We start from the raw sequence: 12316 nt of genomic DNA, 5'->3' as shown, positions 1-12316 counted from the left end.
GTCGGACAGACCGTGGAACCGTGGGAGAGAATTCCAGAGGAGGGGTGCAGCCCTTGCAAAGTCTTGAATGCGAGCGTGTGAGGAGGTAATGAGAGAAGAGTTGAGTAGTAGGTCAGTAGAGGAGCGTAGTAAGCGAGTGGGTGAGTATATAGAGATCAGAGATATGAGTTCAAAGATGTAGGGTGGGGCAGAGTTATGAAGTGCTTTGAAAGTCAGTGTCATTTATTTGAATTTGATTCTGAAAGGTAACGGAAGCCAGTGCAGGGATTGACAGAATGGCGAGGCAGAGGAGGAGCGGTCATCATTCTTTAGCTATGAGGCTAAAATCTACACGTCTATGGCATTAGGCGCATTATGTGTATAGCAGTTCTTTGTAGGCCTTTAATTCTCCCTTAAAGGGATAATGTCATGAAAAAAATGTTTTATTTTTCCAAAATGCATCAGCTAATAGTGCAGCTCCATTAGACTTCTGCACTGAAATCCATTTCTAAAAAGAGCAGATTTTTTTATATTTAATTTTGAAATCTGGCATGGGGCTAGATATATTGTTAATTTCCCATCTGCCCTCAGTCATGTGACTTGTGCGCTGATAAACTTCAGTCACTCTTTAATGGTGTACTGCAAGTTGGAGTGATATCACCCCCTGCTAATCCAGGTCCCACTGCGACACATTCAGCTACATTGAGTAGGCCAGAAAGCAGTTCCATCCTAAAGTGCTGGCTCTTTCTGAAAGCACATGACCAGGCAAAATGACCTGAGATGCACCTACACACCAATATTACAACTAAATAATACACTTGCTGGTTCATGAATTACATTTTATATGGTAGAGTGAATTATTTGCAGTGTAAACAGTGTAATTTAGAAATAAAAACTACATCATAAAAATCATGACAGAATCTCTTTAATCTTCACTTACTGCTTCCACTGACCTTTGTTGAAAGATAGCTGTATTTATATGCTAATGTAGTGTCCTCTATGTGAACGCAGTATATGTATACACTAATACAATTGCTCTCATACTGCAGGGGATAGGAGGTGCTTTCTGTATCTGTGCTTTGGTGCAGGTATTTGTATTGTGGTTACTGAACAACATAACAATTGGTTGGTGCAAACAGAGCTGTCTTTAGGGGTTGCAAATAGGGTCGACTGCCCTAGAGCCTTAAAATAGTGGGGCCAGACAGAGCAACAGTACATAGATATAGAGCAATAGCACATAGAGGTATTAAAGGTGCCTTTTTTTGCCCATTATTTTTTTGATTTTGGTACCACTCTTCCCCTGTTCTTTCTGTTGCATAATTGTGCAAGTGTTTGTCTGGCAATAGTGCAACTGGTTTTTCAGGTGATTGTCAGTTATCACAAATTGCCTTCCACCAGCACTTGCAAGCAACTGGCATGGCACGCAGTGGAGGTAAGTGTAGCCAATTTTTTGCCACCCCTAAGTTATTAAATGGTGTGTGCCAAAATATCTAAATTGCACTAAATGCCATGGTAGTAATGGTGGCAAAATGGTTACAGTAACATTACCAATAGCCATATTGGAGTTGAACGGGCAGCCAATCATCCATCCCTAAACAAGACAATAATCAGTTCAGGTAAAACCTGATTAGTATTTGTCTAGATATTATTTGAATTGGGGAAAAACATTTTATTGCCCATGGTTGGATTGCACAAGCCCATGGTTGGCAGCCACAGCTGCTGGAACTTCAGCTCCATGGCCCATTATATGGCAATAAGGGAGTCACTTACAACCACAAGTGTAGTGCTCAAATGCAATTTTGGATGCAATTCATGTTACCCACAATGTCATGCCCCCCCACACACACGCAGTTCCTGTGTCATTTACAGCGAGTGCAGCTTTGTGCTTGCTACAGTTGTGTGCAATATGTCAAAATGAATGCGGTGTGCTGAGAGAAGCTACTGTCACATTCAGGATGGTGGTATATCCAGGGTTGCCCATCAGTAGGCGATAGTAGCAGGGCTAGGGTTGCCATCTGGCCGGTAAAAATGATGGTTGATGCTATTTATAGGGTAAAAACATAAATATATAGGAAGGCCGGTATTTTTTTCTAGAAAAGTTGGCAACCCTAGGCAGGGCAAATGTAATGGATACTCAGTGCAACAATTCAGAAGTGCATGGAGTGATCTTAGACGCAAGTACCTTTAATTAGGTGGCTGCAACTATGGTTGCACTTTGTAAATGAGCCCTGTAGTGTCATTATTTGATAGGACAAAGACATCAAAAACACTGAAATACGTAACCCTGTTTATCTGCTGTACATGGGGTATGGCTTGGAAAGAGTTAAGACAGGGATAAACAGATTAAAGGCAAAAATGCATTAGTAGGCATTGGCTTTCTTTTTATTCCCTTTTAAATAAAAGTGAAGTGTAAGACTGTAGCTGAAGCTGGCCCCATGCGGAGAGAGAGGATTGGCTGGGTCATTTCTTTTTCATTGTTATCGGTCGACCTTCCCTCTGTGAATGAGCCCCTTCACCAACCATGGTGTGATTCTATTAAATGCAATTCCATTGCTCTGGATGAAAAAATGCGACCTGTTCATACAGTCATCAGATGAAAGAAAGTCAACATGTGTTTGTAAGAGAAGCAGTATGATCACTCCCACCAATTCTCTGTACACACAAAAGAGAACCCTCTTGTTATTTAAAGAATAAATCAGGGATATAATATGAAATATATGTAAAACATTGCTTTCTTTACAGTAAAGATCATCTCCCAAACATATGCTTTAATTCAAACATAGTGATCAAATATCCCGTGCATACATTAAACTCTCCTCTTGTGCTGCTCTGCAAAATTAAGAAAGTTAAACACATTTACCCATTTTGTGGTGGTGGGGACTTGTTTAAACAGAGGACAACAATAGGGGAAGATTCTAATAGACTGACACCAGAATGTCTAATTTAATAACCTTCTAAATGGCATCTCCCATGCACTTTGCTGAGCTTCCTACCATCCTAAATTCTTTGTTGGGGGTTCAGTGCAAATGGCTAGAAAGCCCCTTTGTCTTGTTCTCCAGCTACCTGCACTGCTTTTCTTAAACTTGCAAATTTCTTGTCACCCAGCTGGGACATCCCCCTAGTCAATTAGATAAAGCTAGCAGGGGGTCAAGCACCCCCCACCCCACTGCAGGATGGCCGGGCACAGGTTCCCACAAGTCACAGTTGTTATGTGTGTGACTAAATACCAGAAGGCCAGGCAAACAGAATAAAAGGAGGAAGGGAGTTAAAAAAAAAAAAAAAGTCAACACGCCCCAAATGACCCGTCTTGTCTTCACTTGAAACTTGGAGATCCACCCACAGCACTGGCAGCCGGCAATCCATTCAATGACTTGTGAAAGGTTTCTCATTAGTGCACGGAGTGTGGAGTTACAGCATGTGCAAGCCAGCGAGGAAAAGCGTGCAAGCTCACACACAATGGGTAAGTCTGCTTTTCTCTTCCGCCAGCCCTTAGTTTTTGGAAAGAAATGTAGAAAATGTAACAGAACGGTGGGGGTTAAGAGCAAAACAGAACTTAACTTTGCTTTAAAGGCTGTGTGTGCCTTTTGTCTTCATGGGGAACCCGGTATACAAACACCCGGCAATGTATTAGGTGAAAGCACATTTTGCTTATTGTCCGTGTGGATATGGTTATTATTGTTTCGTTTGATTTATAATATGAATAACAGGAGGGAGTTTGGTTATAATCAGAAGTAGCAGCTTGCCGGGAGTTGTAGTATAAAAATAAAAACTAGAAACTTTCATTATTGATCACTGCAAACCCCCCAGACATTTGCCTTTCTCTAAGAACGCATGACGCATAATATTATGCAAGGCTTTCCACATTTGTTTTTCCATCAATCATTCCCCTTTAAGCACTCGCATGTCTCTAGCCAATGTTATAATCCCTCATAGGCGTTATTCCTTCTAATAGATTGTAAGCCCCACTGGGGCAGGAACTAGGGTTGCCACCTTTTCTGGAAAACAATAACGGCCTTCCTATATATTTATCTTTTTTTCCCTATTAATAACATTGGGATCAACCATCATTTTTACTGGCCAGGCCGGTAAAATACTGGCCAGGTGGCAACCCTAGCAGGAACTGATGTGGATAATGTGTAATCTCTGTAAAGCACAAATATATCTCTTAGAATGTCGTGCAGAAATCAAGGTATATTTCCCCTTTACATAGGCAGTGGGGAAAAGCCAAAGTCTCCGCAGACCCACATTGTGTGTCTTCCCTTTGCATCTAACACACACACACTGAAATCTGAGCACAACCCCCTGCACAATACGTTTTTCTTTCTGAATGAAAGTGGAGCGTTGGAGGGTATTTTCCTGTAACCCGATCCGGACAGGCTTGTGTTTATTTGGGATCAATGGGGCTGCTTTTTTTTAAGCTTTAAACTCAAAATTTCCACTTTGCCGGTCGATTACAGAAAAAGAAAGTTACGGTATGTAAAGGATAATAATAATCTCTATTTTCCTGACCCCCACTGAGGTCAAACTAAAATAACTACACAAGTAACAATATTGTTTCAGCTTCTCCGGCTCCCTTTATAATTGCTCAGGTTACATAGTAGCACTGGATGTGTTTACATTCATTGGAACTAGGGTTGCCACCTTTTCTGGGAAAAAATACCGGCCTTCCTATATATTTATATTCTTTCCCTATTAATAACATTGGGATCAACCATTATTTTTACTGGCCAGGCCGGTAAAATACCGGCCAGGTGGCGACCCTAATTGGAACCGGGATGATTTTAGGAAGAGGAAAGGGTGATGGTCATGTTGCAATTGCCTGTACGACTATAACAAACTCCTGTGTCGAGGTCACAGTAAGTTCTGTAGAACTGGTGGGGTAAGTCCGACTTGTGGGATGGAACACTCAGCATCTGAATGCTTGGTGTGTCTGTGTTGTCGGCAGTTGCAGTAAAAGTGCAATTGTGAAACTACTGGTAATACCGGAAATCAAGCAGCAGCTGGATGAATGTGGTTACATCTGTAAGGCATTTGCTAATCTGTCTTTCGGTGTCACCGTGTCTCCCCTCTGCTCTCCACGGATTTTTCTATGCCTGCCTCGAAAGCGTTTGGAAGTTAAGATCAGAGCCTGTTTTATCTGTCCCATGCCCTTTTACAGTGGATCTGCGACCTACAACCCCAGTAGGGCCAAACGTGCATAGATCTATTGCAGGGTGGGAAATGAGGTGTTGTAGCAAACTCCAAAGATAAAAGAGACTGGAATTGTCCTCCCCTGAACCTCAGTGTCAATTACTATTTTTGCTATTGGAGAAGTATGCAGACTGTGACTTCAAAAGGAGCACATGTATACCCACGGGGATGGCGTTGTAGTCTTCTGAGTGACATTGAGTGCTACGGGGTTTTTGATATATTTGCAGAGCTGTAGAGATTGGTGCTTTGAACTCTTTTGGTTTCCAGCTCATTCATTTAATTATAGATGAACTAGAGACCTGTGCTGGTTCAGCTGGGCAGACCCGTGCCCAACCTGGACCTGCAAGCCGACCCGCACCCGCCACCCAGACCCACTACCCAACCTGTAAACAGCTCGCTTACCACCCGGCGCCCACGAAAGCCGGAAATAACATCACTATTTACCCGGAAGTGACGTCACTTTTACCCGGAGGTAACATTGTGCAGGTCCCTAATCTGCTACCACAAACTCAGGAGAGAATAAGAGGGACCAGTCCTGCAACATAGCTGGGTACCCAGATGAGTTACCCGCGGGCTACCCGCACAATCAGGTATTCTGCCCAAAACTGACCACCTTTTGGGTATTCTGCGGGTACTCGACCCGATGCAGGACTCTAAGATGAACTATACAGTTCTGCACAATATCGGTGCAACCCTGTACAGTGTATTTTACCAAAAGGTCAGTGATTCAAAGATCTCTGTCTGTTCATGCACTGTAGTATAAAGCCTGGAGCTCTCTGGCTTATAACATATCACTGTGCACAAAGCCTAAAAACTTGGCTCTTATTTTTATGGGCATACTATAGGGCAGGGGTGCCCAAAAGGTAGATGGAGATCTTCTACCCGTAGACCTTTAAGCTCCCCATAGACGCGACGATTCTTCTTGGCGAACGATTGATTTTAGGGAAGTTCGACCAATCCTTCGAAATTATTGTGTGGTTAGTGGGATTCGAACGATCGTACCTCTTACGATTTTTCGTCCGACATCTGTCAGGAAATTGATCGGCCAGCTCAAAAAATCTTTGTCGGTCCCGGTGCAATCTATCTATGTTTGCAGGGCCAAGCAGGCAGCTCCCCTTTGTTTTCCTGGCAAATTGGTCTTTTTAGTTGATGGTAAATTCGTACGATCACACGATTGTTCTGAGAAGATCGTGGTCTCATGATCAGGATCTGATCTTTTAAAAATCTCAACATCTATGGCCAGCTTAAGCTGGGGATCAGTAGATCTCAAGACACTGTCAACAAACAGCTTGCCTAAAACACTCTCCTGTTTCTTGCTTTTCATTCAGATATTTATTATGTTAAGGTTACATAAGAATAGTTGTTTATTAAATATAACAATATACATTTTCTCATAAATCAGTATTAAAAGTAATATTTTCCAATCTAACAGAATGCTAACAATGCTTTTATGGATGTAGATCATAAGGGGACAACATCACTAAAAGTCAACCTTGCATTAGTAAAGTATGGGCACCACATGTTTGTTGTATTTGCTGTACCAGAGGATCTAGGACCCTTCAAGCCTGTATTAGTATTACCATGGAGTCTATAACTCTCCATACTGACTATATGTATTGTACCTGCTTTGTGTATGTTTAAAGGAGAAGGAAAGGTTAAAACTAAGTAAGCCTTAACAGAAAGGTCCATCAAAATATACCAGTAAACCCCCAAAGTAATGTTGCTCTGAGTCCCCTGTCAAAAGAAACACAGCATTTCTTACCTTCTATTGTGTACACATGGGCTTCTGTATCAGACTTCCTGCCTTCATCTTAAACCTCATTGCCCTGGGCAAGAGCATGCTCAGTTTGCTCCTCTTCCACCCCTCCCTTCTCTACTGTAATCTGAGCCCAGAGCAGGGAGAGACTCAGGCAGGAAGTGATGTCACACCATTTTAATACTGCAGCTCCTATCCTAAACAAACAGAGAGTTTCTAGAGCTTTTTACTCAGGTATGGTAAAGAATTCTACAGAATAAATATAGCATTCTAGCTTGCACTATTGCAGCTAATCTATTGGCAATAAAATGCCTCCGTAGCTTTCCTTCTCCTTTAAGTGCATAGACTTAAGTGTATGCAATAGTCCTCTATGCTGTATGTATTGAGCAGGCAAATTAGCCCCTATCCAGTAGCCTACTGATGTGCTTAAAATATTGAAAGCAGACATATGATTGGTTGATATTCTGTATTAATTTAATATGGGACATAGAATTATTTCTTACTAAAGCATCATTAGTATTCCTGGGGATCAAGGATGCTGTATATAAATACAGCATCATCATTCTTTATATTGCTCTAATATACATCTGCTGCAGCTATTTACAGAGACTATTTATTTAGTCTTCGTGCAAGAAATGAGGCTACAAGTGTTAAGGTTTTTACATTTCACTTTACTTCCATACTATATAATCCATCTCTTCAATACTGTCCCTGCACATGATAGAGGAGTAAATTAGAGGTTTGTAGGGGGACACATTGCTTTTTATTGCTATGACTTCCCCAGTTAGTAGACCATAGACTTCCTGAATGTAGCCATGAAAGAGACAGTGGTCTCATCCATCAATAACATGGATTTATGGTACCACAGTGCCTAAAATTTCTGGGAAATCTCCTTAGTAACCCCTGCTTAGTGGCACTTTATTCTTCCTTTAAGCTGGCCATAGACGCAAAGATCTGATCGTACGAATCGAGGATTCGTACGGTTTTCGGACCGTTTGTGGAGCGTCCTGACATTTTTCATCCGGCGGAGATCAGTCGTTTGGTCGATTGGACAGGTTAAAAGATTTCTGTCGGCTGCCGATAATATCTCTGCGTGTATTGCCGATCATACGATTTTTCAGAGGGAGTCTGTCACTAGCTTTTGTCGGACATAACTTTCGTAGATTGCTGTCAGGGGCTGATCTGTTAATTTGTACTTTATTTGATCGGAATGGTTAGTGGCAGGTCGGGAGATGGGAAAGTCAGATCGTACGATGATTCGTACGGTCGGATCTTTGCGTCTATGGCCTGCTTAACTTTTGCCTCCCTTCCGAGACTAAAGGTGGCCATAGACATAACAATTACGATCTTTCTTGGAAAAAGATCTTTCCAAGAAAGATTGTTCATTTCAATACAAACATGTAGAGCTGAATCTTCAGATATACAGATAGAAACAATAGAATTCTACCTCTATCTGACAATTCAACACTAACATTGGCCGATGTTTGGGTTCCTTCAAAGGCACCCGATCCAAATTTTCCGTCCAGTCCGTTCGACGAGCCGACCGATATCCAAGTCTTCTACTGATATCAGTCAGCTCTTTTCCCACCATACACGCGCCGAATATCGTACAAAAATTAGTTTTGTACGATATTATCTGTGCGTCTATGGCCACCTTAAGAGCTGGATGAGTGTTTCCCTTTGTCGTAGTGTGGCCCCTATGACATTGGTTTAAGGGTTAATGATATTGAAATCCCTTCTCTGGGTTTGTCACTGTACATAAATATGGGCTTGACAACATACTCAAATGCAAACGATGGATCTGTTAGATCTGTGAACATTTCATATCGCACCTCCTGGAAGACGTTAAATTTAGAATAAAGATGTAGCAGGGCAAGTGTGATCCTCTGTTACTGGAAGGATTAGCTTCTCCCCCCATTCACAGCAGCTTGTCTTGCCTTCCTGCTCATCCTTTTTTATTTGAAATAATGAGGCTCTCTCGGTATCTCTCAGGGCAGTAATTAGAACAGGATCTCGGTTTTATTCTCCTTGTAAAGTTCTGCTTTATGTAATACAGGTATAGGATCCCATATCCGGAAATCCGATATCCAGAAAGCTCCGAATTACGGAATGGCTGTCTCCCATAGACTCCATTTTATCCAAATAATCCAAATTTTTAAAAATGATTTCCTTTTTCTCTGTAATAATAAAACAGTAGCTTATACTTGATCCCAACTAAGATATATATATAACCCTTATTGGAAGCAAAACCAGATTATTGGGTTAATTTAATGTTTAAATGAATTTCTAGTAGACTTAAGGCATGAAGATCCAAATTACGGAAAGATTATCCGGAAAACTTTTGGTGTACTGCCAAACAGAACCTCCTTTAGGTTGCCAGTCTACAATGGGGCTACCAAATAGCCAATCACAGCCATTATTTTGCATCCCAATGTTGGAAGATCATTTTAAGAGGCTGCCAAACAAGTAGACCTAGGACTGATTTGGCCACCCACACGTTCGGCCAGTTTGGGCCGGTACAATCATTGGCCCTACAGTTCCATGGAATTGTTTCAACAAGCTGGTCCTTGTTGGATGGGGAAATCAAACCAGCAAATTGATATCTGGCTGATTTTTGGCCATGTATGCCTGTGTATGGGTACCTTTGATAGCAGTCTCCCTTTAACAGAATAATTCACTGAACCCAATAAGTGCTGAGTGCTACAGGCTTAGTGACAGGGTTAGGCAAAATGTTTGATAAAAGTCAGACTGCTTTGAGCTAAGGGTTATGGTGCATGGGGCATTTTCTCGGTCATGATCTTTCTGCCATAGAAAAAGTACCCAAAACCACCCCTACCAACTCCCCATTAACCTGAAAACACACATTTTTTTCAAAACTTTTGGCCTAAGAATCTTTAGTATTGGCACTGCCAGACTGGCTTCATTGAAATGAATGTGATGTGGGAGGGGAGGTTTCAGGCACTGGCTTAAAGGAAAACTATTCCCCCCGAACAATATATTGCATAAAACAGCTCATATTTAAAACCCTGCTTCATGTAAATAAACCATTTTCATAATAATATACTTTTTTTTAGTAGTATGTGCCATTGGGTAATCCTAATTAGGAAAGTGCCATTTTAAAAAATAAGGGCCGCCCCCTGGGATCGTAGGATTCACTGTACTCACAAACAAACTTTACATGTTAGTTCATATGAGCCAATTGAGTTCTGTCGTTTGCTTCCACATTTCTTCCTGTTACAGTTAGAGCTGCAGTATTTCTGGTTAGGTGATCTCTGAGACAGCACAGAGACCATCCTGAAATGGTGGTTCAAGGCAAGAGATGTAAAAGGACAATATTTACTTAAATTTATATTCCAGTTTGGTAAGATTCTTCAAGCTGACACTTAATTTGATATAAACTATCTGTTGCTTAAATATTACGTAAAGTTTTCCTTTAAATACTCCAACAGAGAAATGGCCGTGTGTGCCAGGGAGACTTTTCTATCGATAAACATTGACTCCTAACAGCAATAACAACACAGATATGTTTTAAGGGAAGACAGGTAAGTTTAATTTGATTTGTTTCAATACAAGCACTTGGTATCTGAGCAGTTTAATGGCACCAGTACTGTTCCCACAACACCATAACTAGGATTTCTATGCCTGGAGCTGCCATTACCGAGACGTAACTGTCTCTGGAACGGTAAATAAGGTCCGCTGTGTGTTCTGCGTAGTCTGAGCCCCTGTTGCTCCTATCAACAAATGAAAGATGACAAGGGAAGTATTTGATGTAGCGGATGATCAGAAACCGTAGAAACAGACAAAGATAATAATGGTTTTGGCTCCTTGTATATGGACTGATAATGCAGGAAAAGCCGGGTTAATGTCTTGAGGGAGCTTTAATGGAGAAAGCTTTCTAATAAGCATATACTTAACTAAACTGGAACATTGTAAACACAGGAGTTGTGACTCTTGTCTGTTTGTGACAGCAGCTATTATTAAGCTTTTCCCTGGGGCACCTGACCTGTGCTGCATTCTTCCTCCCTCCCTGATAGAGCAAACCAGTAAGGCCAAGAGTGAGAGCCAGTATGTACTGCTAAACTATGTGCTTGTGAATTATTGTCATCGCTATGGGAGAGCAGCCCATCCCTGGAGCACCGTCTATGTCAGGAGTAAGGGAGTGTGCACTCACAAACAGGGATGTGTCCATACATGTGGTTTTTAATTCTTAAAGCTGGCCATAGACGTGCAGATTTTAGCCTCAATTTCAACAAACAATCAGACTTCACAAATTAAACCTGCAACTCACCATTCAGATTAAATAAAGTAGTAAAAGAACAAAAGTTATGTCCAACAAATAGCCATGACAGTCATCCGTTGATATTGTCCGTAGCCGACAGAAATCTTTTAACCTGTCCGATAGACTAAACGACTGTCATGGTACGAAAAATGTTGAATCACATGAATCGAAGGTTTTTTCATATTGTTTGTGTGTGGATCATTCCAACATTTTTCTTTATGTCTGCTTAACACCTGGTTCTATGCCACTGAGGTACCCAATAGACTACTAGTATTCAGCTTCAGTCTTTTCCCAACTAATACGTGTAGATATCAGTTTTCAGAAGTAAACTTAAAGGCAAACTACCGTTCTAACACTAAGGGGCCTATTTATAAAGCCTCAAATTTTTCTGGTCGGGTTTTAAAGGAGAAGGAATAGCATTTAACATTTGGGGGTGCCAAAGGTTAGGCACCCCCAAGTGACTACTTTTACTTACCTGACACCTGGTGGTCGCTAGACGAACCCTGGGCCGGTGCTGTTTTCTGCTGATAGGAGCGCCGGCCCGGGGGTTCTTCTATTGACAACCATAGAGAGATGCTCTTCTGGCTTCTTCAGATCTTCATGTAGTTGCGCATGTGCAGTAGAGTAGACTTTAACGGAAAAAAAGTCTGCTATTTCGCTCTTCTGCGCATGTGTTTGACTCTGGAAATTTGAAAACCGGTGAAGCAGGAAGAGGATCTCTCCGTGGTGGTCGCTAGAAAAACCCCGGCACCGGTGCAGTTTTTTGCTGATCGGAGTATGGGCCCGGAGTTTCAGGTAAGTAAAAATAGTCACTTGGGGGTGCCTAACAATTGTAAAATGATATTCCTAAATCTGAATAGAGGAAAAAAACACTTGCATTTTTCGAGATTTTTTATACTCCAAAGCTGCTTAAAATTCAAACCTCAAAATACTCCAGCTAAAACCTGTAAAAGTCAATGATCCCTTTAACATTTGGAACATGTTTTTAGCCTTCATGGTTGTGAAAAGTGCTGGGCTGTTTGACACTGGTTTTCGTTTGATACGTTTTTCATTCGATAATCTGAATAATTCAGGTTTTTTGGGTGACAATTCAAAAAAGATGCATGATTTGA

At 41.4% G+C, this 12316-nt stretch overlaps 1 protein-coding gene across 1 annotated transcript in view; it reads left to right on the top strand.

Moving 5' to 3' along the window:
• Positions 1-3182: 3182 nt before the first annotated feature.
• The window catches only part of tiam1.S (T cell lymphoma invasion and metastasis S homeolog), a 31618-nt gene continuing 22484 nt past the window's right edge, over positions 3183-12316 (top strand). The window contains 1 exon segment of the mRNA NM_001096632.1: positions 3183-3439. The gene's annotated coding sequence lies outside the window, so the exon portion shown is untranslated.

Source organism: Xenopus laevis, chromosome 2S (assembly GCF_017654675.1).
Source record: "Xenopus laevis strain J_2021 chromosome 2S, Xenopus_laevis_v10.1, whole genome shotgun sequence".
Classification (NCBI taxonomy): Eukaryota; Metazoa; Chordata; class Amphibia; order Anura; family Pipidae; genus Xenopus; species Xenopus laevis.
This window is presented reverse-complemented; position numbering and strand designations above follow the sequence as displayed.